Source organism: Scyliorhinus torazame, chromosome 1, assembly GCF_047496885.1.
Source record: "Scyliorhinus torazame isolate Kashiwa2021f chromosome 1, sScyTor2.1, whole genome shotgun sequence".
NCBI classification, from domain to species: Eukaryota; Metazoa; Chordata; class Chondrichthyes; order Carcharhiniformes; family Scyliorhinidae; genus Scyliorhinus; species Scyliorhinus torazame.
In genome coordinates, this window is record NC_092707.1 from 74,212,447 (window position 1) to 74,229,910 (window position 17,464).

General features: G+C 43.4%; 1 protein-coding gene across 1 annotated transcript in view; it reads right to left on the reverse strand.

Annotated features, from left to right (window-relative positions):
• LOC140408846 (mediator of RNA polymerase II transcription subunit 13-like) overlaps positions 1–17,464 on the reverse strand; it is a 325,611-nt gene that overhangs the window by 146,578 nt on the left and 161,569 nt on the right. The gene's annotated exons all lie outside the window — the stretch shown is intronic.

Here is a 17,464-nt window from a genome sequence, read left to right on the forward strand (position 1 = left end):
ACCTATATCGGTGATTAAAAGTTGAAATCTCAGAACTTACAGAAGCAGTGCGGAACAAAGCAAGTGTATAAAAAATAAACATGAGAAAAAATGCAAATAAATCAGAAAACAAGATGAATACTTTACAAATCTAATGACAGCTTGCACACAAGCAACTACATCAATCATTTCGCTTTATTTAAAAACAAGTGTGAATCCTGTGAAAGTCACAAAGTTAAAACTGCTCGTTTAGCAGTAACCTGGTACTATCAATGCACTTAATAAGTCCGCTCCCATATTTTCACTTGCTGAGCTGTGCAAAAACTAAGTTAACCTAATGGTCTTCCTGAAAGTAGGAAGGTACTGAAGCGGGAAATTAGGAGAGGTCATGAAAAGTCCTTGGCAAGTAGGGTTACGGTGAATCCCAAAGCTTTTTATTATTATGTAAAAAGCAAGAGGGTGGCCAGGAAAAGGATTGGACCACTTAAGGACTGTGGGGGGAATTCATGTGTTGAGCCAGAGGATGGGCAAGGTACTAAATGAGTACTTTGTATCAGTGTTCACCAAAGAAAGGGACTTTTGGGAAGATGGTTCTTGGATAGGGTGTGTGGACAGTCTGGATCATGTTAACATCGAAAAGGTGGTATTGGGTCTTTTAAAATATATTAAGGTAGCTAGGTCTCCTGGGCAGGATGGGATTTACCCCAGAATACTGAGGTAAGCAATGGAAGAAATTGCTGGGGCCTTGACTGACATCTTTGTATCCTCATTGGCTACAAGTGAGATCCCAGAGGACTGTACAATAGCTAATGTGGTACCACTGTTTAAGAAAGGTAGCAGGGATAATCCTGGAAACTATAGGCCGGTGAACCTCACGTTGGTAATAGGTAAATTATTGGAGAGAATACTCAGGGACAGGGTTTATATCCATTTGGAAACAAAATGCAGAAAGGGTGCAGAGGAGGTTTACCAGGATGTTGCCTGGTCTGGAGGGTGTTAGCTATGCGGACTCCATCTACACCTCCCGCTGCCTGGGGAAAGCGGGCAGCATAATCAAAGACCCCTCCCACCCGGCTTACTCACTCTTCCAACTTCTTCCATCGGGCAGGAGATACAGAAGTCTGAGAACACGCACGAACAGATTCAAAAACAGCTTCTTCCCCGCTGTTACCAGACTCCTAAAAGACCCTCTTATGGACTGACCTCATTAACACTACACCCCTGTATGCTTCACCCGATGCCGGTGTTTATGTAGTTACATTGTGTACCTTGTGTTGCCAGATTATGTATTTATTTTATTTTCATGTACTTAATGATCTGTTGAGCTGCTCGCAGAAAAATACTTTGCACCGCGGTACATGTGACAATAAACAAGATCCAATCCAAATATAATCCAGACTTCTTCTGCAGTATATTTGTCTCTCCACAGGAAAATAACCAGGAATGCTGAAATGTTGGTCAGATAGTCTCTTCTCAGATACTATGCAGTTTGATTCCAAAATCTATCCAGCTCACAGATGTGCAACAAATTATTTGAGTTAGTGACAGGAAAGGAGGACGAGTGGATAGGCTCCATACAATGCTTACTTACACAAGTGCAAGACATTTGAGAATGTAGTGACTAGATCATAATATCCAGCTTAAATAACTTGACATTAGATTTTTGTTAGAAAAGGAAAGTAAGGGTCACAGAACCAAGGCAGGTAAATCAAGTTAAGCTATACATCAGCCATGATCAATTGGGAATGGCAGAACAACCTCAAGGGGCTGCAGCGATCTCTGGTACTGGATTTCAAATTTGAATGCAGTCATCGCCCATGAACGATGATGTGACTGCTCCTAACAGAAAAGGCCACTAGTTAATTACAGTTAGCAAAAAGTATTCTTTTTCTTGCATTGAAGGGATCACTAATCCTTCCAAACAAGACATAAATGGAGGTCATTTGTAAGATTGAATCTTTTAAAAATTCATCATGTTGACAGGAGGCTTCATTTCTATGCAGCAGCACTGATAAAGTGCCTGGAAAAACTTTTCAAGAGATCTGCATGAAGGAATCAGAAAGGGAGGCTGTCAATCCAAAAGAAAAACATGAAAAAAAATGCTCAAGAGTTTGGTTAAAAGGGTGCATTTTAGGAGGGTGGTAGGAATGGGAGTTAGAGAGATTCAGGAAGAGATTTCCAGAGTAGTACCCAAGCAGCTGGAAGCACAGCTTCCAATGATGGGACAAAAGGATGGGATATGCAAGTGATTGGATTAGAAGATACTCAAGGTTACGGGATACTTAGAACTGGCAAAGATAGTAAGAGAACCGATGGAACCATTTAAACAGGATCAGATATTTAAATTTGAAGCATTGCCAGTCAACAAGAACAGGGGCAACTGTTTGGGGGACTAGGCACAGGATAGGATAAGAGCAGCAAGGTGATCTTTATGTACGAAGAGTCAAGATTCATAAAAGCAAGGATGGGAGAATGTCCCGCAGTGCTTCTCAGTGATGAACATAAATGCAAAATATTGCATAATCAAGTCTGGATGTGACAAAGGCATGAATTAAAGTTTCAAAAAAAAGATGGGCTGGAACAACGGCAAGAAAGGGATGTGAAAGTAGGCAGTCTTGGAGGAACAGAGAACAAATTCAGTATAGGAGGCAACACAACTTAAGAGGCCGTAAACAGTCTGATTTGGCCTGAGACAGCATCCAGGGAGAAAAGATCACAATCTGTGCCTGGTATAAAAGTTGACAAGTTTGGTCTTTTCGATGTAAAAACTATTTGCTGGACCACACGCCAGATTCTCAAAAGGATGTCATGACAAGCTCTCAGATGGGGTGCAAATGAAACTCAAGAAAATGAAGCCAACAGATTACTATTTTTGAATAATCAACTTGGGGGTTAATCAACTGGGCCTGGTTTAGCTCGGTGGGCTAAATAGCTGGCTTGTAATGCAGAACAATGCCAGCAGTGCGGGTTCAATTCCCATACCTGCCTCCCCGAACAGGTGCTGGAATGTGGCGATTAGGGGCTTTTCACAGTAACTTCATTGAAGCATACTTGTGACAATAAGCGATTATTGTGAATTTGGTATACCCAGCAGTTAGAGCCTGCATCTTTCGTCAATAAATTCATGTACCTCTAAATTTCTTCCAATTGCTCATTTTGCAAGTCTTTTTTATAACATGCTGGAATATGCATTCAAATAGTTAGCAACAAATGAAGAACATGGGACAAAGAAAGGACTTCATTTTCTCCAACAAGAACTTAACACAAGTGTTCATTGCCATGACTATATCAAAAATAAATCCTTCACAAGTGTTGCAAAGGATGTTTGTGCAAATCAAGCCTTTGAAAATCTCAATTTTTGAAAGATAAAGCTGATTTTCATATTATTTCTGCTCAAAACAAAAACACCACATACGTCTTTGGGACTTGGATTGAATTTCAGAAAATTGACTTTACAAATGTTATCCATATATCTTGCATTATTGAAGCAATGTCACAGGTAAGGTCTTGCATCAATATTACTTCTAATCGAGTGCAAAGCATTTTTTTTAAAACACAAATAATGCCCTCCCTTATTTACGGTTATTAATCCACAGTTATGGGTGCTTGAATGGCCAGTTAGTCAGTTTCTATTCTTGATGCGCACAAAACACTTGCAGTGAAGCAACATATTCAAAAATTTATTTCTCCAGTCAATACATTTCCATAAAGATCAATGCTATCGTTGGGTATCGCATTCACATTTCATCAGTTTAATACACCTTCCAAATACAGCAATGTATAGTGCATCATTTGGAAAAAGAAAACTTCCATTTAAGAAGTTGTCTCCTTCAACAGTCATAAGCATTCTCACCTTCAATTCTTACCCAGAGGAGGAAGCACTCAGACCCAAAGTAGATGAAAGATACAAAGCAAGAACCAATGAATATTAAAACTCCATATCAGCTATCAAAGAGAGGCAGGTGGAGGTGGAATTCTTCAGAGGTTAAAGCTTCATTTGAACAAGTAAGATCATCTTGAAAAGTAGGAAATCCAACAATCTACTTAGTTTGGTACATCTTAAGCGAACACGGGAAAATGGATTTCAAAACGTTGGTATGATTTCTAAAAACCTATCTGAAGATCAAGTTAAGAGTACCGGTGCTTCAAGTAGTCATTCTCTCAAGATGTCAAGAGTATACATAATGGTTCACATCAGCATGCATATTGCAGGTTGTGCCTCTGCAAGTGACTTCAAGGGGTACTCTGACTTTATAAGTAATGTCTAACGCAAGCTTCACCTTTTGTTCAGCAACAGACAGCTAAAATATGCTATTTAGATTGACCAAACTTTTTTTTTAAAATTTGAAGTACCCAATTCATCTTTTTCCAATTAAGGGGCAATTTAACATGGCCAATCCATCTACCCTGCATATCTTTGGATTATAAGGGTGAGGTCCACGCAGACACATGGAGAATGCGCAAACTTTACATGGACAGTGACCTGGGGCCGGGATCAAACCCAGGCTCTCGGTGCCACGAGGCAGCAATGCTAACCACTGCGGCACCATGCCACCCTCTAGATTGACAAACTGTTCATGCATCATACATATATAAAAAGGCACACTCGAGCATTCTTTGATAGAATGCTAGTTCCCCAAATAAAATCTGTACAATTCTGCTGTCATTTAGAAACTTAGTACAATGACAAAGCAAATAACATGAATCACGAGGTGTCCAGATTCCTTTTGAAGGAGGACTTGGTGAAACTGTTACAAATCTGAGGTTATGATTAGAGACGGTGTCTTTAATCGAAAATTAATAGGGTTGTGTGACCGGTTCTGAAGGCTGCCTGATTAAGCCTGGGTGGTTTGATTACTAGAAATTAAAGGGTGCCCAGGTTGTTTAAGTGGGAAGATGGTGCAAAGTATTCACACTTAGAGACAATGACTGCAATCTGAGTGCCAACAATGGATATCTAGATGGTGAGCCTCCAAAGTCCCAGAAAAAAAAAAGTGTTCAGAATACCTTTCGATAAACAGTTATGCTTTAAACTGTCCATTTACTTCCAAGATTTACAAAGAGTTTGGATCTTCAGGATAGCTAATCAGTATTTCTAGCTGGATACAAGGCCCATGCGATTCACAGGACATGGAGATGGGTCTGACAGGGGAAGTGTTTCTAAGATATCCCTGAAACTCAGACAAGTTAGTCTGGCAGAATTCGGAAGAGGGACAGCAGCCACTGGCAGTAAGACTTTGGTTCACCACACAGGGATAAGGGTGTAAGTTTGTACTTGGATTAAAAAGACCAAATTCATGAGGAATTCAAATGAGACTAGAAGATTTGCCTAGCTTGTGCTACAGGAAGATTCATCTTTCCCATGTTGAGAAGGGAAGAGGAAAAGATGGACTGCAGGGAGGCAAGAATCACTTACGCTGGTTCCAGGAGATTGGAATGTCTACTTGAAGAATTGTGCAAAGCACATCTGTGAAGCACTGTTTCAGTTGTGCTTAGGAAAAGGGGAATATTATGTTTTGTGATTTAAACTACAAGTTGGCTACAAAGATAGTGTTTAGTCGCTAAGTTTTATAATGTGAAATCTTGTTACGGCAATGTTTTAGCTATTAACTGGAAGTTTGAATTTCTTTTTTTTTTTTTTTATAAAATGTTTTCAATGAATCGGCCACGAAAGAGATCATAATAAATTGTAGAGAGAGAATTTGGGGAAAGAGATTCAGATCAACCAAAAATAGGGAAGCTTCCTGTTTTGAAAATTGCCTATGTTCCAATATCTCAGGAATGCTCAATCATTTTCCCAAGATGCCAGGAACCTCAACTTAAATTTATAATCTGTATAATATTTCAATATCTTCTAAAGTACTAATGGCAGATAAATGAGCATTCCTCAAAACTCAGAGTTACATCGGTTTGAAGGGGTAGGAATAAAATGCTTGAAAAGCTCAGGCACAAGTAGCATGCTAAGGAGATAGGGAATCCACTAGGTATGAGATCCATGCTTGGCCAGGAGTGCATTAGAATAGTTAAGACGAGAGGTAACAAAGGCATGCATCAGAGTTTCAGCACCAGATGGTCAGTTCAAATAAGGCTACAGAAGGGAAAAATACAGTTATGGGTGATGGTACGGATATCCAATCAGATGCTCATTCTGCCGTCAAGTATGCGAGCACCCTGTTTAAGACAGACCGTTTCCAGGCAGAGTGGAATTGGTGGCTCGAGAATGGTAATTGTGGCAAGGACTAATGTCAACAGCTTCAGTTTTTCCAAACTTTAGTTGGGAAAATTTCTGCTCATCCAATACTGGGTGTCTAACAATTCAGAGGAAGTCGAGGGTTGAAGGATGGTGATAGCGAGCTAAAGCTGGATATCGTCAGCCCACATGTGGTACTATGTTTTTGGATAGTGCTGCCAAGGGCCAGCACCTGGATGAAAAACAGATTAATTTAACTTAGTAGAGTTACAAATAAGAGCCTATATGACTGTGACAAAGAGCTGTTTCGGTACTATGGCAGGTTTGAAACCTGATGAAGGTACTCAAATATGATGTCTTGAGAAAGAAAAGTACTGACTTAGGTGACAACACATTCACGGACTTTAGAGAGGAACGAAGTTGGAGATGGATCAGTAGATTTTAAGGACAGAGGGATCAAGAGATGTTTTTGTGAGCATTGGGGGATGGTACCAAGGAGAGAGAATGGTCAACAATATCAGCTAATGAGGGCAGCATGGTGGCGCAGTGGTTAGCACTGCTGCCTCGTGGCACCGAGGACTTGGCTTTGATCTCAGCTCCAGGTCACTGTCCATGTGGAGTTTGCACATTCTCCCCATGCCTGCGTGAGTCTTATCCCCACAGCGCAAAAAGATGTGCAGGGTAGGTGAATTGTTTTTAAAAACATCAGCAAACAAAGAGGGAACAAGGAGGGAATCTGGGTGGTCGGTGGCTTTTTGTTATAGAGAATGCAAGTGAGTTTCAAGGACAAGGTTAAGTTTAGAGAAATCATAAGGGAAGATAGGAGAGAATGAGAAAAATGCAAATTTTTCTAGGGGAATTTGAGCTAGGGGAAGGAGAGAAGTGACAAAGACAGTTGATCAGATCATCCTAAGAAGTTCATGAGTTCCTTTTACTTGGAAATGAGGTTGGAGTCGATGGGGAAGTGAGGTTTAAGTAGGTGGTTTACAGTAGAGAATAGAAGCCAGGATGAGACTGGAGAATGAACAGTTTTGGCAGACAAGCACTTGTGTTTTGCATGATCCATCTGTCCTGGGCGTGAATGCTTAAAACAATAGACTACCGTATATGTTTAAGTGTCTGTCCTTTGGGCTGACTGGAGCAGAGGGAAGAGCCCTAATGGAGTGAGAGAGTAAAGGTTGTAATGATGATTGGGGCAAAGATGGAGGATTGGATGCGATGAAGTTGGTAGTCGTAAAAAAAATGAATGGAGGTCAACAAGTCTGGACAATTTATAAAGTACTGCAAATGTAGCCATTGTTAAAAGGTTTAAAAAACCAGAGACAACCTGCGTGCAGCATGGCTCCATTAAAACAATTCAATGAATAACCAGACAATTTGTGTTTTAGTGATGCCGGCTGAGCAAAATGGCTCAACAACGGAATAACTCCCATGCTCTTCTTTAAAAAGGTGGACGGCACGATAGCACAGTGGGTAGCAGTGTTACTTCACAGCACCAGGGACCTGGGTCCGATTCCTGGCTTGGGTCACTGTCTGAGGGGAGTCTGTCTGTGCAGTCGGTTTGTTCTCCCCGTGTCTGCGTGGGTTTCCTCTGGGTCTTCCTGTTTCCTCTCACAAGTCCCGAAAGATGTGCTTGTTAAGTGAATTAGACATTTTGAATTCTCCCTCAGCATATCCAAGCAGGCGCCGTGGTGTGTCGACAAGGGGATTTTCACAGTAACTTCATTGCAGTGTTAAAAGATTATTATTACCTAGTAAAGCACTATGGGGTCCAGTTCTTGTCTACTGTAACTGCTCACTATCTCTCAAGTGCAGATTCAAGTCACATTTCACCTGAATGATAGCACTTCTGACAATGCAGCACTCTCTTAGTACTCACTGAAGATCCGGATTATGTGAAGTCTGCAGCAGGATCTGAACTGACAGACCTCCAACTCGAGGCAAAAGAATTAACCAGGGCTCCCACGAATAAGGGATGAGGAAGAATAGCACGTTACAATTACAGCAGTTTAAACGGCTTTGCTCATCCATGTGCAGAAACAGCAATCAAAATCCTATAAAATGGCAGTGCAACACTGCACTTTCCAACAAGCTCAGAATAATTCAATAAAGTGGGACTATCTGCATCCAATTTAAAAAATGAGTGAACTTTGGTTCCAATTCCATGCCTTAAACTGTAAAATTATGATTGGCAGGTTAGAGTAAAGTGTAATAAATTAATACTCCAAATTCAATTTAGAACACACATTGAAAAGCCGAAGATTTAAATGATAATTATTTCCAGCAAAGAACTCAATTTTGTTGCAAGCCAGTGATTTGTCAAATAATTGCAGAATCTTCCAGCAAACAGGTAAATTTTTTAAACATACTGGCAACTTGTGGTGATGGCAGTAATTTTTAAATAAAAGTTCACTTCCCTTCCAACATGGTTGAATTTAACAGGTGAGAATGACTGAAAACTGCATTTTCCATCAGTCCATGTAAAATCCAAATTTAGACAATACATAGATTTACACTGAAATTAGAGCTAAGAAACAGGCCATTCAGCCCAAAAGGCTTGTGGCAATGTTTATGCTCCACACAAGCTTCATCTACCCGACTTCATCCAACCCCCATCACCTTTTTCTTCCATCGTTTCATAGAATTTACAGTGCAGGAGGCAGCCCTTCGGCCCATCGAGTCTACACCGGCCCTTGAAAGAGCACCCTACTTAATCCCACACCTCCACCCTGTCCCCTGTAACTCAGTAACCCCCAACTAACCTTTGGACACTACAAGGCAATTTAGCGTGGCCAATCCACCTAACCAGCACATCTTTGGATTGTGGGAGGAAAACAGAGCACCCGGAGGAAACCCATGCAGACATGGGGAGAACGTGCAGTGACCCAAGCCGGGACAAACAGTGACCCAAGCCGGGAATCGAATCCTGGTCCCTGCCGCTGTGAAGCAACCTTCTCGGGCATATCTAGTTTCCCTATAATTGCATCTATTATAAAATCATGGAATGGTTAGAGTTCAGAAGGGGCCATTTGGCCAGTCACGTCCATATGAATTCTCCAAGAGAAATCCAGCAAGTCCCGCCCCCGCCTTTTCCCAAAACCCTGCAAATGTTGTCTCTTCAAATATGAGCATACGAATTAGGAAGAGTAGTTCATTCAGTCCCTCGAGTCTAGTCTGTCATTCAATAAGATTATGGCTGATACGAATGTAAACACCACTCACATTCCTGCCTACCCCAATAACATTTCACCCACTTGCTTATTAGGAATCCAGCCACGCTGCCTTAAAAATATTCAATGATTCTTCATAAAAGGTGCTTGATGCAGAGTTCAGACTCTCAACCACCCCCCCCTCCAAAAATTCTCCTAATCGGTCTTAGATGTGCAACTCCTTATTTTTAAACTGTGAGCCCAGTTCAAGATTCTTCCACAAGAGGAAACGCTTTCCACGTTCACCCTATCAAGGTCCCTCAGGATCTTGTATGTTTCAACCAAGTTGCTGCTTACTCTTGTAAACGCTAGTGGATAAAAGTCTAGCCTGACCAACCTTTCCTCAAAAGACAACCTATCTATTCCAGGTAATAATCTAATAAACCTTCTCTGAACTGCCTCCAATATATTTGCAACCTCTCTCAGTTTCCCAAACTACTTTGTACCTGCATCCTAACCACCTGTGATTTGTGCAGTAAGACACCCAGATCCCTCTGAATCTCAGAGCTCTGCAATCTCACTGTTTAGATCATACTCTTCTTTTGTATTCTTCCTGCTAAAATGGGCAATTTCATATTTTCCCCACATTATACTCCATGAGCCAGACCTTTCCCCACTCACAAATCGATAAATCCTTTTGTAGCCTCATGCTGTCACAAATTACTTTCCTGTCCATCTTTGTGCCATCAGCAAATTTAGCAACTGTACATTTGGTGGTGGAGAAGTAGAAAGGAAATTCAATCATAGTTATTCAGCAGGACAGTAATAAGTAGCGCCATCAGCAAAATTAACTTTTTTTTAAAATGGGGGCTCTAATATACATTAAGGAAATCTGATTTTCTAAAAGCTGGATCTCTCAACAACAAAAAAAAAAAAAAGAGTGCAGCAAAGAGAGACTCATCGCCATCATTTTTGCAGAGATGACAAAGGACCTACAAGGGATACAACTTTAGAATTGTGACAAGCCACCTATTCTAATTGCGTCTTTTGCTTGATATATTAATATGGTTTCACAAAAAACTTTTGCAATCCCAATTAAAGAATTTAAGAACTCTTCGTTGACAGTAAACTACAAGTTCAACTAATTCAGGTATGAAGTTTTGTTTTGCATGGGAACCGAACTTGCGTTGTTGGCCTTGTTCTGCATCACAAACCAGTTGTCGAGCCAACTGAGCTAAACCAGTCCAAATTAATATATTAGTCATAAAAGGTCTTGGTTTTCCATACATTTACATTTAAAATCGCTACAATTCTTTATAATAGCACTTTAAACATGCATAGTTCAACAATTTATGGAATAATAAAATTCATGTATAGAACTTATGACCGTGCATTTACAGAGTGCTTTTTATGGTCTCACACCACACCAAAGTGCTTCACTATCAATTAATTACTTTTTGGCATGCAATGACTGGTCATGCTCTTCAAATAGTATCACAAGAACACAAGTCCATCACAATGTAACAATTTGGGTAAGCATTCCCAGGTACCAGGGCGTGAGAATTTAACCCCACCATTTATGTCCATGCATAACCAACATTTTGACCAGTCGTCCATGGTGACAGAAGGTCAGTACCCCATGGCCCCAGAACAAAGCGCTGGATCACTCCACCCATCAGAAATTAGGAGTGTATCTAGTTAGGTCCGTGGAAGCCATTTATGACGAGGGTGCCATTTATGATGCAGTTTTCTGAAGCTTCAACACAGAAAATTGCTGGCAGGGAGGGAACAAATACATTTCATAATCCCAAGTCCCATCACCTTTTTCTTGATCACAGTAAGAAGTCTTACAACACCAGGTTAAAGTCCAACAGGTTTGTTTCAAACACTAGCTTTCGGAGCACTGCTCCTTCCTCAGGTGAATGAAGAGGTATGTTCCAGGATCATATATATAGACAAATTCAAAGATGCTAGACAATGCTTTGAATGTGAGCATTTGCAGTTAATAAAGTGCTTACAGATCCAGAGATAGGGGTAACCCCTGGTTAAAGAGGTGTGAATTGTCTCAAGCCAGGACAGTTGGCAGGATTTCGCAAGCCCAGGCCAGATGGTGGGGGATGAATGTAATGCGACATGAACCCCAGGTCCCGGTTGAGGCCGCACTCATGTGTGCGGAGCCTGACTATAAGTTTCTGCTCGGCGATTCTGCGTTGTCGCGCGTCCTGAAGGCCGCTTTGGAGAACACTTTCAGAGGCTGAATGCCCTTTACTGCTGAAGTGTTCCCCGGCTGGAAGGGAACATTTCTGCCTGGTGATTGTCGCATGATGTCGGTTCATTCGTTGTCGCAGCGTCTGCATGGTCTCACCAATGTACCATGCTTTGGGACATCCTTTCCTGCAGCGTAAGAGGTAGACAACGTTGGCCGAGTCACACGAGTATGTACCCCGGACCTGGTGGGTGATGTTCTCACGTGTAATGGTGGTATCCATGTCGATGATCTGGCACGTCTTGCAGAGATTGCCATGGCAGGGTTGTGTGGTGTCGTGGTCGCTGTTCTGAAGGCTGGGTAGTTTACTGCAAACAATGGTTAGTTTGAGGTTGCGCTGTTGTTTGAAGGCAAGATGTTCATCTTCATCGATGCCGTATTGAATGCTGCAAAGATGTCGTCGTAGTTTCTCCGCTCCGGGAAAGTACTGGACGACGAAGGGTACTCTGTCGGTTGTGTCCCGTGTTTGTCTTCTGAGGAGGTCAGTGCGGTTTTTTGCTGTGGCGCGTTGGAACGGTCGATCGATGAGTCGAGCGCCATGTCCCGTTCGTACGAGGGTATCTTTCAGCGTCTGTAGATGTCTGTTACGCTCCTCCTCGTCTGAGCAGATCCTGTGTATACGGAGGGCTTGTCCATAGGGGATGGCTTCTTTAATGTGTTTAGGGTGGAAGCTGGAGAAGTGGAGCATCGTGAGGTTATCCGTGGGCTTGTGGTAAAGCGAAGTGCTGAGGTGACCGTCCTTGATGGAGATGAGTGTGTCCAAGAATGCAACTGATTTTGGAGAGTAGTCCATGGTGAGTCTGATGGTGGGATGGAACTTATTGATGTCATCAGAAGAACTTGTTGTCGAAGGTGAAGACGTTGTGATCCAGAATGAAGCAGATGAGTTGCAGAATTGCGTCTGGAGATTGGCAGTTGTTGGTGTTGAGTACTGAGGCTGTTGCAGCAATGCCGTCGTCATGGGGGATGCTGGTGTAGAGTGCCGAGACGTCCATTGTGACGAGGAATGTTCCTGATTCAACTGGTCCATGGGTGCTGAGTTCCTGTAGGAAGTCCATCGTGTCGCGACAGAAGCTGGGCGTACCTTGTACGATGGGTTTCATGATGCCCTCGGTGTAGCCAGAGAGGTTCTCACACAGGGTCCCATTGCCTGAAACGATAGGACGGCCTGGTGTGTTGGCCTTGTGTATTTTCGGGAGGCAGTAGAGATCTCCAATGCGTGGGATGAGAGCGCGTAGGGTGCTCTGAAGGTCTGGATCCAAGGTCTTGATCAGTCTGTTGAGTTGGCGGATGTGTTCCTTGGTCGGATCTGCGGGTAACTGTCTGTAGTGTTCCTGGTTGTTGAGTTGTCAGTATACTTCTTTGCAGTAGTCCGTTCTGTTCAGTATGACGGTGGCCCCTCCTTTGTCTGCTGGTTTGATGACGATGTTGCGGTCGATCTTAAGAGCGCGGATGGCGTTGCATTGTGCTTGGGTGACGTTTGGGGCTGTCTTGTGAATGCGACTGATGAATCTGGCATTGACACGACTCCTGACGTCTTGAGCATACATATCAAGTCTAGGGCAGCGGCCTTCCGGATGGGTCCAATTCGACATTTCCCTCTTCGGTTGCCACACCGCAGATCTCTTGGTCTGCTGTTCCGGTTCATTGGTAGTCTCCTTGGGTTCGCTGTCGGCCTCTTGGGGTCTGTGGAAAAATTCCTGCAGCCTCATTCACCTGATGAATTCCTCAGTGTCTGCCACGAGACTGAAGGGGTCCATTTTGGTGGTGGTGCAGAAATTGAGCCCTCTGCTGAGGACTTCGATTTCGTCTGGTTTCGATTTCTTGATGACTATGTGCCTTTATAACCATTCGTAGTAGCTTAACTTTTAAAAAAAAAAGACCAAAAAAACAAACGCACACCGCACTCAAAAAAAGTGTGTTCCAGGACTCCAAAGCACATAAAAGTTTGAATTAGTCCATATGACAGCAGAAAAATAGATAGGAGATACGTTTAAATACATCCTGGAAGCTGCAATGGAAAATGCAAGGGTAGAATAAAACAGCAACACAAGGAGATTAAGCAGTGCAGATACACAGCAGAGCAAATAGATCGACAGCATGAACATGCACTGCAATGACACTGCAACGGCCAAAAAAAAAGGTTTACTGCCAAGGAGCTGAGTCAAGGTCGGACAGATTCCATAGGGGAGAGCTGCTACGTTTTTTTTATAGATTTAGAATGCCCAATTTTCTTTTTCCCAATTAAGCGCCAATTAGCTTGGCAAATCCACCTAACCTGCACATCTTTGGGTTGTGGGGGTGAAACCCACGCAGACACGGGGAGAATGTGTGAACTCCACACAGACAGTGACCCGGGGCTGGGATCGAACCCTGGTCCTCAGGCAGCAGTGCTAACCACTGTGCTGCCATGCCACCCCATAGCTTGCTACGGTTGATTGTGTAAACAAGCCAAAAGTTTCATGAGTAAATAAACAGTGGGAAATATTTGAAGGAAGGAACCAAAATTTTCAGCAAAAATACATCCATTAAAAACAAATTTGGATAAAGATTCACCTTTGGCTCATTAACAAGTGACAAGTAGTATTATATTAAAATATTAGAATGTTGCCAAGAATAGTAATAAGCATCAGGATTGCATGAGTTTCAGAACCAATAAATGGGGACCAAACGGTTGATAAAATAGAATGTGAGTTACACCAAAGATTGGAGATAGGTGGGTAACTGTAAGAGGGACTAGGAAAAAACAGTCAGTGCAGGGATCCCCTGCGGTCGTACCCCTGAGAAACAAGTATACCGCTTTGGATACTTGTGGGGGGGACGACTTACCAGGGGTAAGCCATGGGGTACGGGCCTCTGGCACGGAGTCTGTCCCTGTTGCTCAGAAGGGAAGGGGGGAGAGGAGCAGAGCATTAGTAATTGGGGACTCTATAGTCAGGGGCACAGATAGGAGATTTTGTGGGAGCGTGAGAGACTCACGTTTGGTATGTTGCCTCCCAGGTGCAAGGGTACGTGATGTCTCGGATCGTGTTTTCCGGGTCCTTAGGGGGGAGGGGGAGCAGCCCCAAGTCGTGGTCCACATTGGCACCAACGACATAGGTAGGAAAGGGGACAAGGATGTCAGGCAGGCTTTCAGGGAGCTAGGATGGAAGCTCAGAACTAGAACAAACAGAGTTGTTATCTCTGGGTTGTTGCCCGTGCCACGTGATAGTGAGATGAGGAATAAGGAGAGAGAGCATTTAAACACGTGGCTACAGGGATGGTGCAGGCGGGAGGGATTCAGATTTTTGGATAACTGGGGCTCTTTCTGGGGAAGGTGGGACCTCTACAGACAGGATGGTCTACATCTGAACCTGAGGGGCACAAATATCCTGGGGGGGGAGATTTGTTAGTGCTCTTTGGGGGGGTTTAAACTAATGCAGCAGGGGCATGGGAACCTGGATTGTAGTTTTAGGGAAAGGGAGAATGAGAGTATAGAGGTCAGGAGCACAGATTTGACATCGCAGGAGGGGGCCAGTGTTCAGGTAGGTGGTTTGAAGTGTGTCTACTTCAATGCCAGGAGTATACGAAACAAGGTTGGGGAACTGGCAGCGTGGGTTGGTACCTGGGACTTCGATGTTGTGGCCATTTCGGAGACATGGATAGAGCAGGGACAGGAATGGATGTTGCAGGTTCCGGGGTTTAGGTGTTTTAGTAAGCTCAGAGAAGGAGGCAAAAGAGGGGGAGGTGTGGCGCTGCTCGTCAAGAGCAGTATTACGGTGGCGGAGAGGATGCTAGATGGGGACTCTTCTTCCGAGGTAGTATGGGCTGAAGTTAGAAACAGGAAAGGAGAGGTCACCCTGTTGGGAGTTTTTTTATAGGCCTCCTAATAGTTCTAGGGATGTAGAGGAAAGGATGGCGAAGATGATTCTGGATATGAGCGAAAGTAACAGGGTAGTTATTATGGGAGACTTTAACTTTCCAAATATTGACTGGAAAAGATATAGTTCGAGTACAATAGATGGGTCGTTTTTTGTACAGTGTGTGCAGGAGGGTTTCCTGAAACAATATGTTGACAGGCCAACAAGAGGCGAGGCCACGTTGGATTTGGTTTTGGGTAATGAACCAGGCCAGGTGTTGGATTTGGAGGTAGGAGAGCACTTTGGGGACAGTGACCACAATTCGGTGACGTTTACGTTAATGATGGAAAGGGATAAGTATACACCGCAGGGCAAGAGTTATAGCTGGGGGAAGGGCAATTATGTTGCCATTAGACGTGACTTGGGGGGATAAGGTGGAGAAGTAGGCTGCAAGTGTTGGGCACACTGGATAAGTGGGGCTTGTTCAAGGATCAGCTACTGCGTGTTCTTGATAAGTATGTACCGGTCAGACAGGGAGGAAGGCGTCGAGCGAGGGAACCGTGGTTTACCAAGGAAGTGGAATCTCTTGTTAAGAGGAAGAAGGAGGCCTATGTGAAGATGAAGTGTGAAGTTTCGGTTGGGGCGATGGATAGTTACAAGGTAGCGAGGAAGGATCTAAAGAGAGAGCTAAGACGAGCAAGGAGGGGACATGAGAAGTATTTGGCAGGAAGGATCAAGGAAAACCCAAAAGCTTTCTATAGGTATGTCAGGAATAAGCGAATGACTAGGGAAAGAGTAGGACCAGTCAAGGACAGGGATGGGAAATTGTGTGTGGAGTCTGAAGAGATAGGCGAGATACTAAATGAATATTTTTCGTCAGTATTCACTCAGGAAAAAGATAATGTTGTGGATGAGAATGCTGAGCCCCAGGCTAATAGAATAGATGGCATTGAGGTACGTAGGGAAGAGGTGTTGGCAATTCTGGACAGGCTGAAAATAGATAAGTCCACGGGACCTGATGGGATTTATCCTAGGATTCTATGGGAGGCCAGGGAAGAGATTGCTGGACCTTTGGCTTTGATTTTTATGTCATCATTGGCTACAGGAATAGTGCCAGAGGACTGGAGGACAGCAAATGTGGTCCCTTTGTTCAAAAAGGGGAGCAGAGACAACCCCGGCAACTATAGGCCGGTGAGCCTCACGTCTGTAGTGGGTAAAGTCTTGGAGGGGATTATAAGAGACAAGATTTATAATCATCTAGATAGGAATAATATGATCAGGGATAGTCAGCATGGCTTTGTGAAGGGTAGGTCATGCCTCACAAACCTTATTGAGTTCTTTGAGAAGGTGACTGAACAGGTAGACGAGGGTAGAGCAGTTGATGTGGTGTATATGGATTTCAGCAAAGCGTTTGATAAGGTTCCCCACGGTAGGCTATTGCAAAAAATACGGAGGCTGGGGATTGAGGGTGATTTAGAGATGTGGATCAGAAATTGGCTAGCTGAAAGAAGACAGAGGGTGGTGGTTGATGGGAAATGTTCAGAATGGAGTACAGTCACAAGTGGAGTACCACAAGGATCTGTTCTGGGGCCGTTGCTGTTTGTCATTTTTATCAATGACCTAGAGGAAGGCGCAGAAGGGTGGGTGAGTAAATTTGCAGACGATACTAAAGTCGGTGGTGTTGTCGATAGTGTGGAAGGATGTAGCAGATTACAGAGGGATATAGATAAGCTGCAGAGCTGGGCCGAGAGGTGGCAAATGGAGTTTAATGTAGAGAAGTGTGAGGTGATTCACTTTGGAAGGAATAACAGGAATGCGGAATATTTGGCTAATGGTAAAGTTCTTGAAAGTGTGGATGAGCAGAGGGATCTAGGTGTCCATGTACATAGATCCCTGAAAGTTGCCACCCAGGTTGATAGGGTTGTGAAGAAGGCCTATGGAGTGTTGGCCTTTATTGGTAGAGGGACTGAGTTCCGGAGTCGGGAGGTCATGTTGCAGCTGTACAGAACTCTGGTACGGCCGCATTTGGAGTATTGCGTAC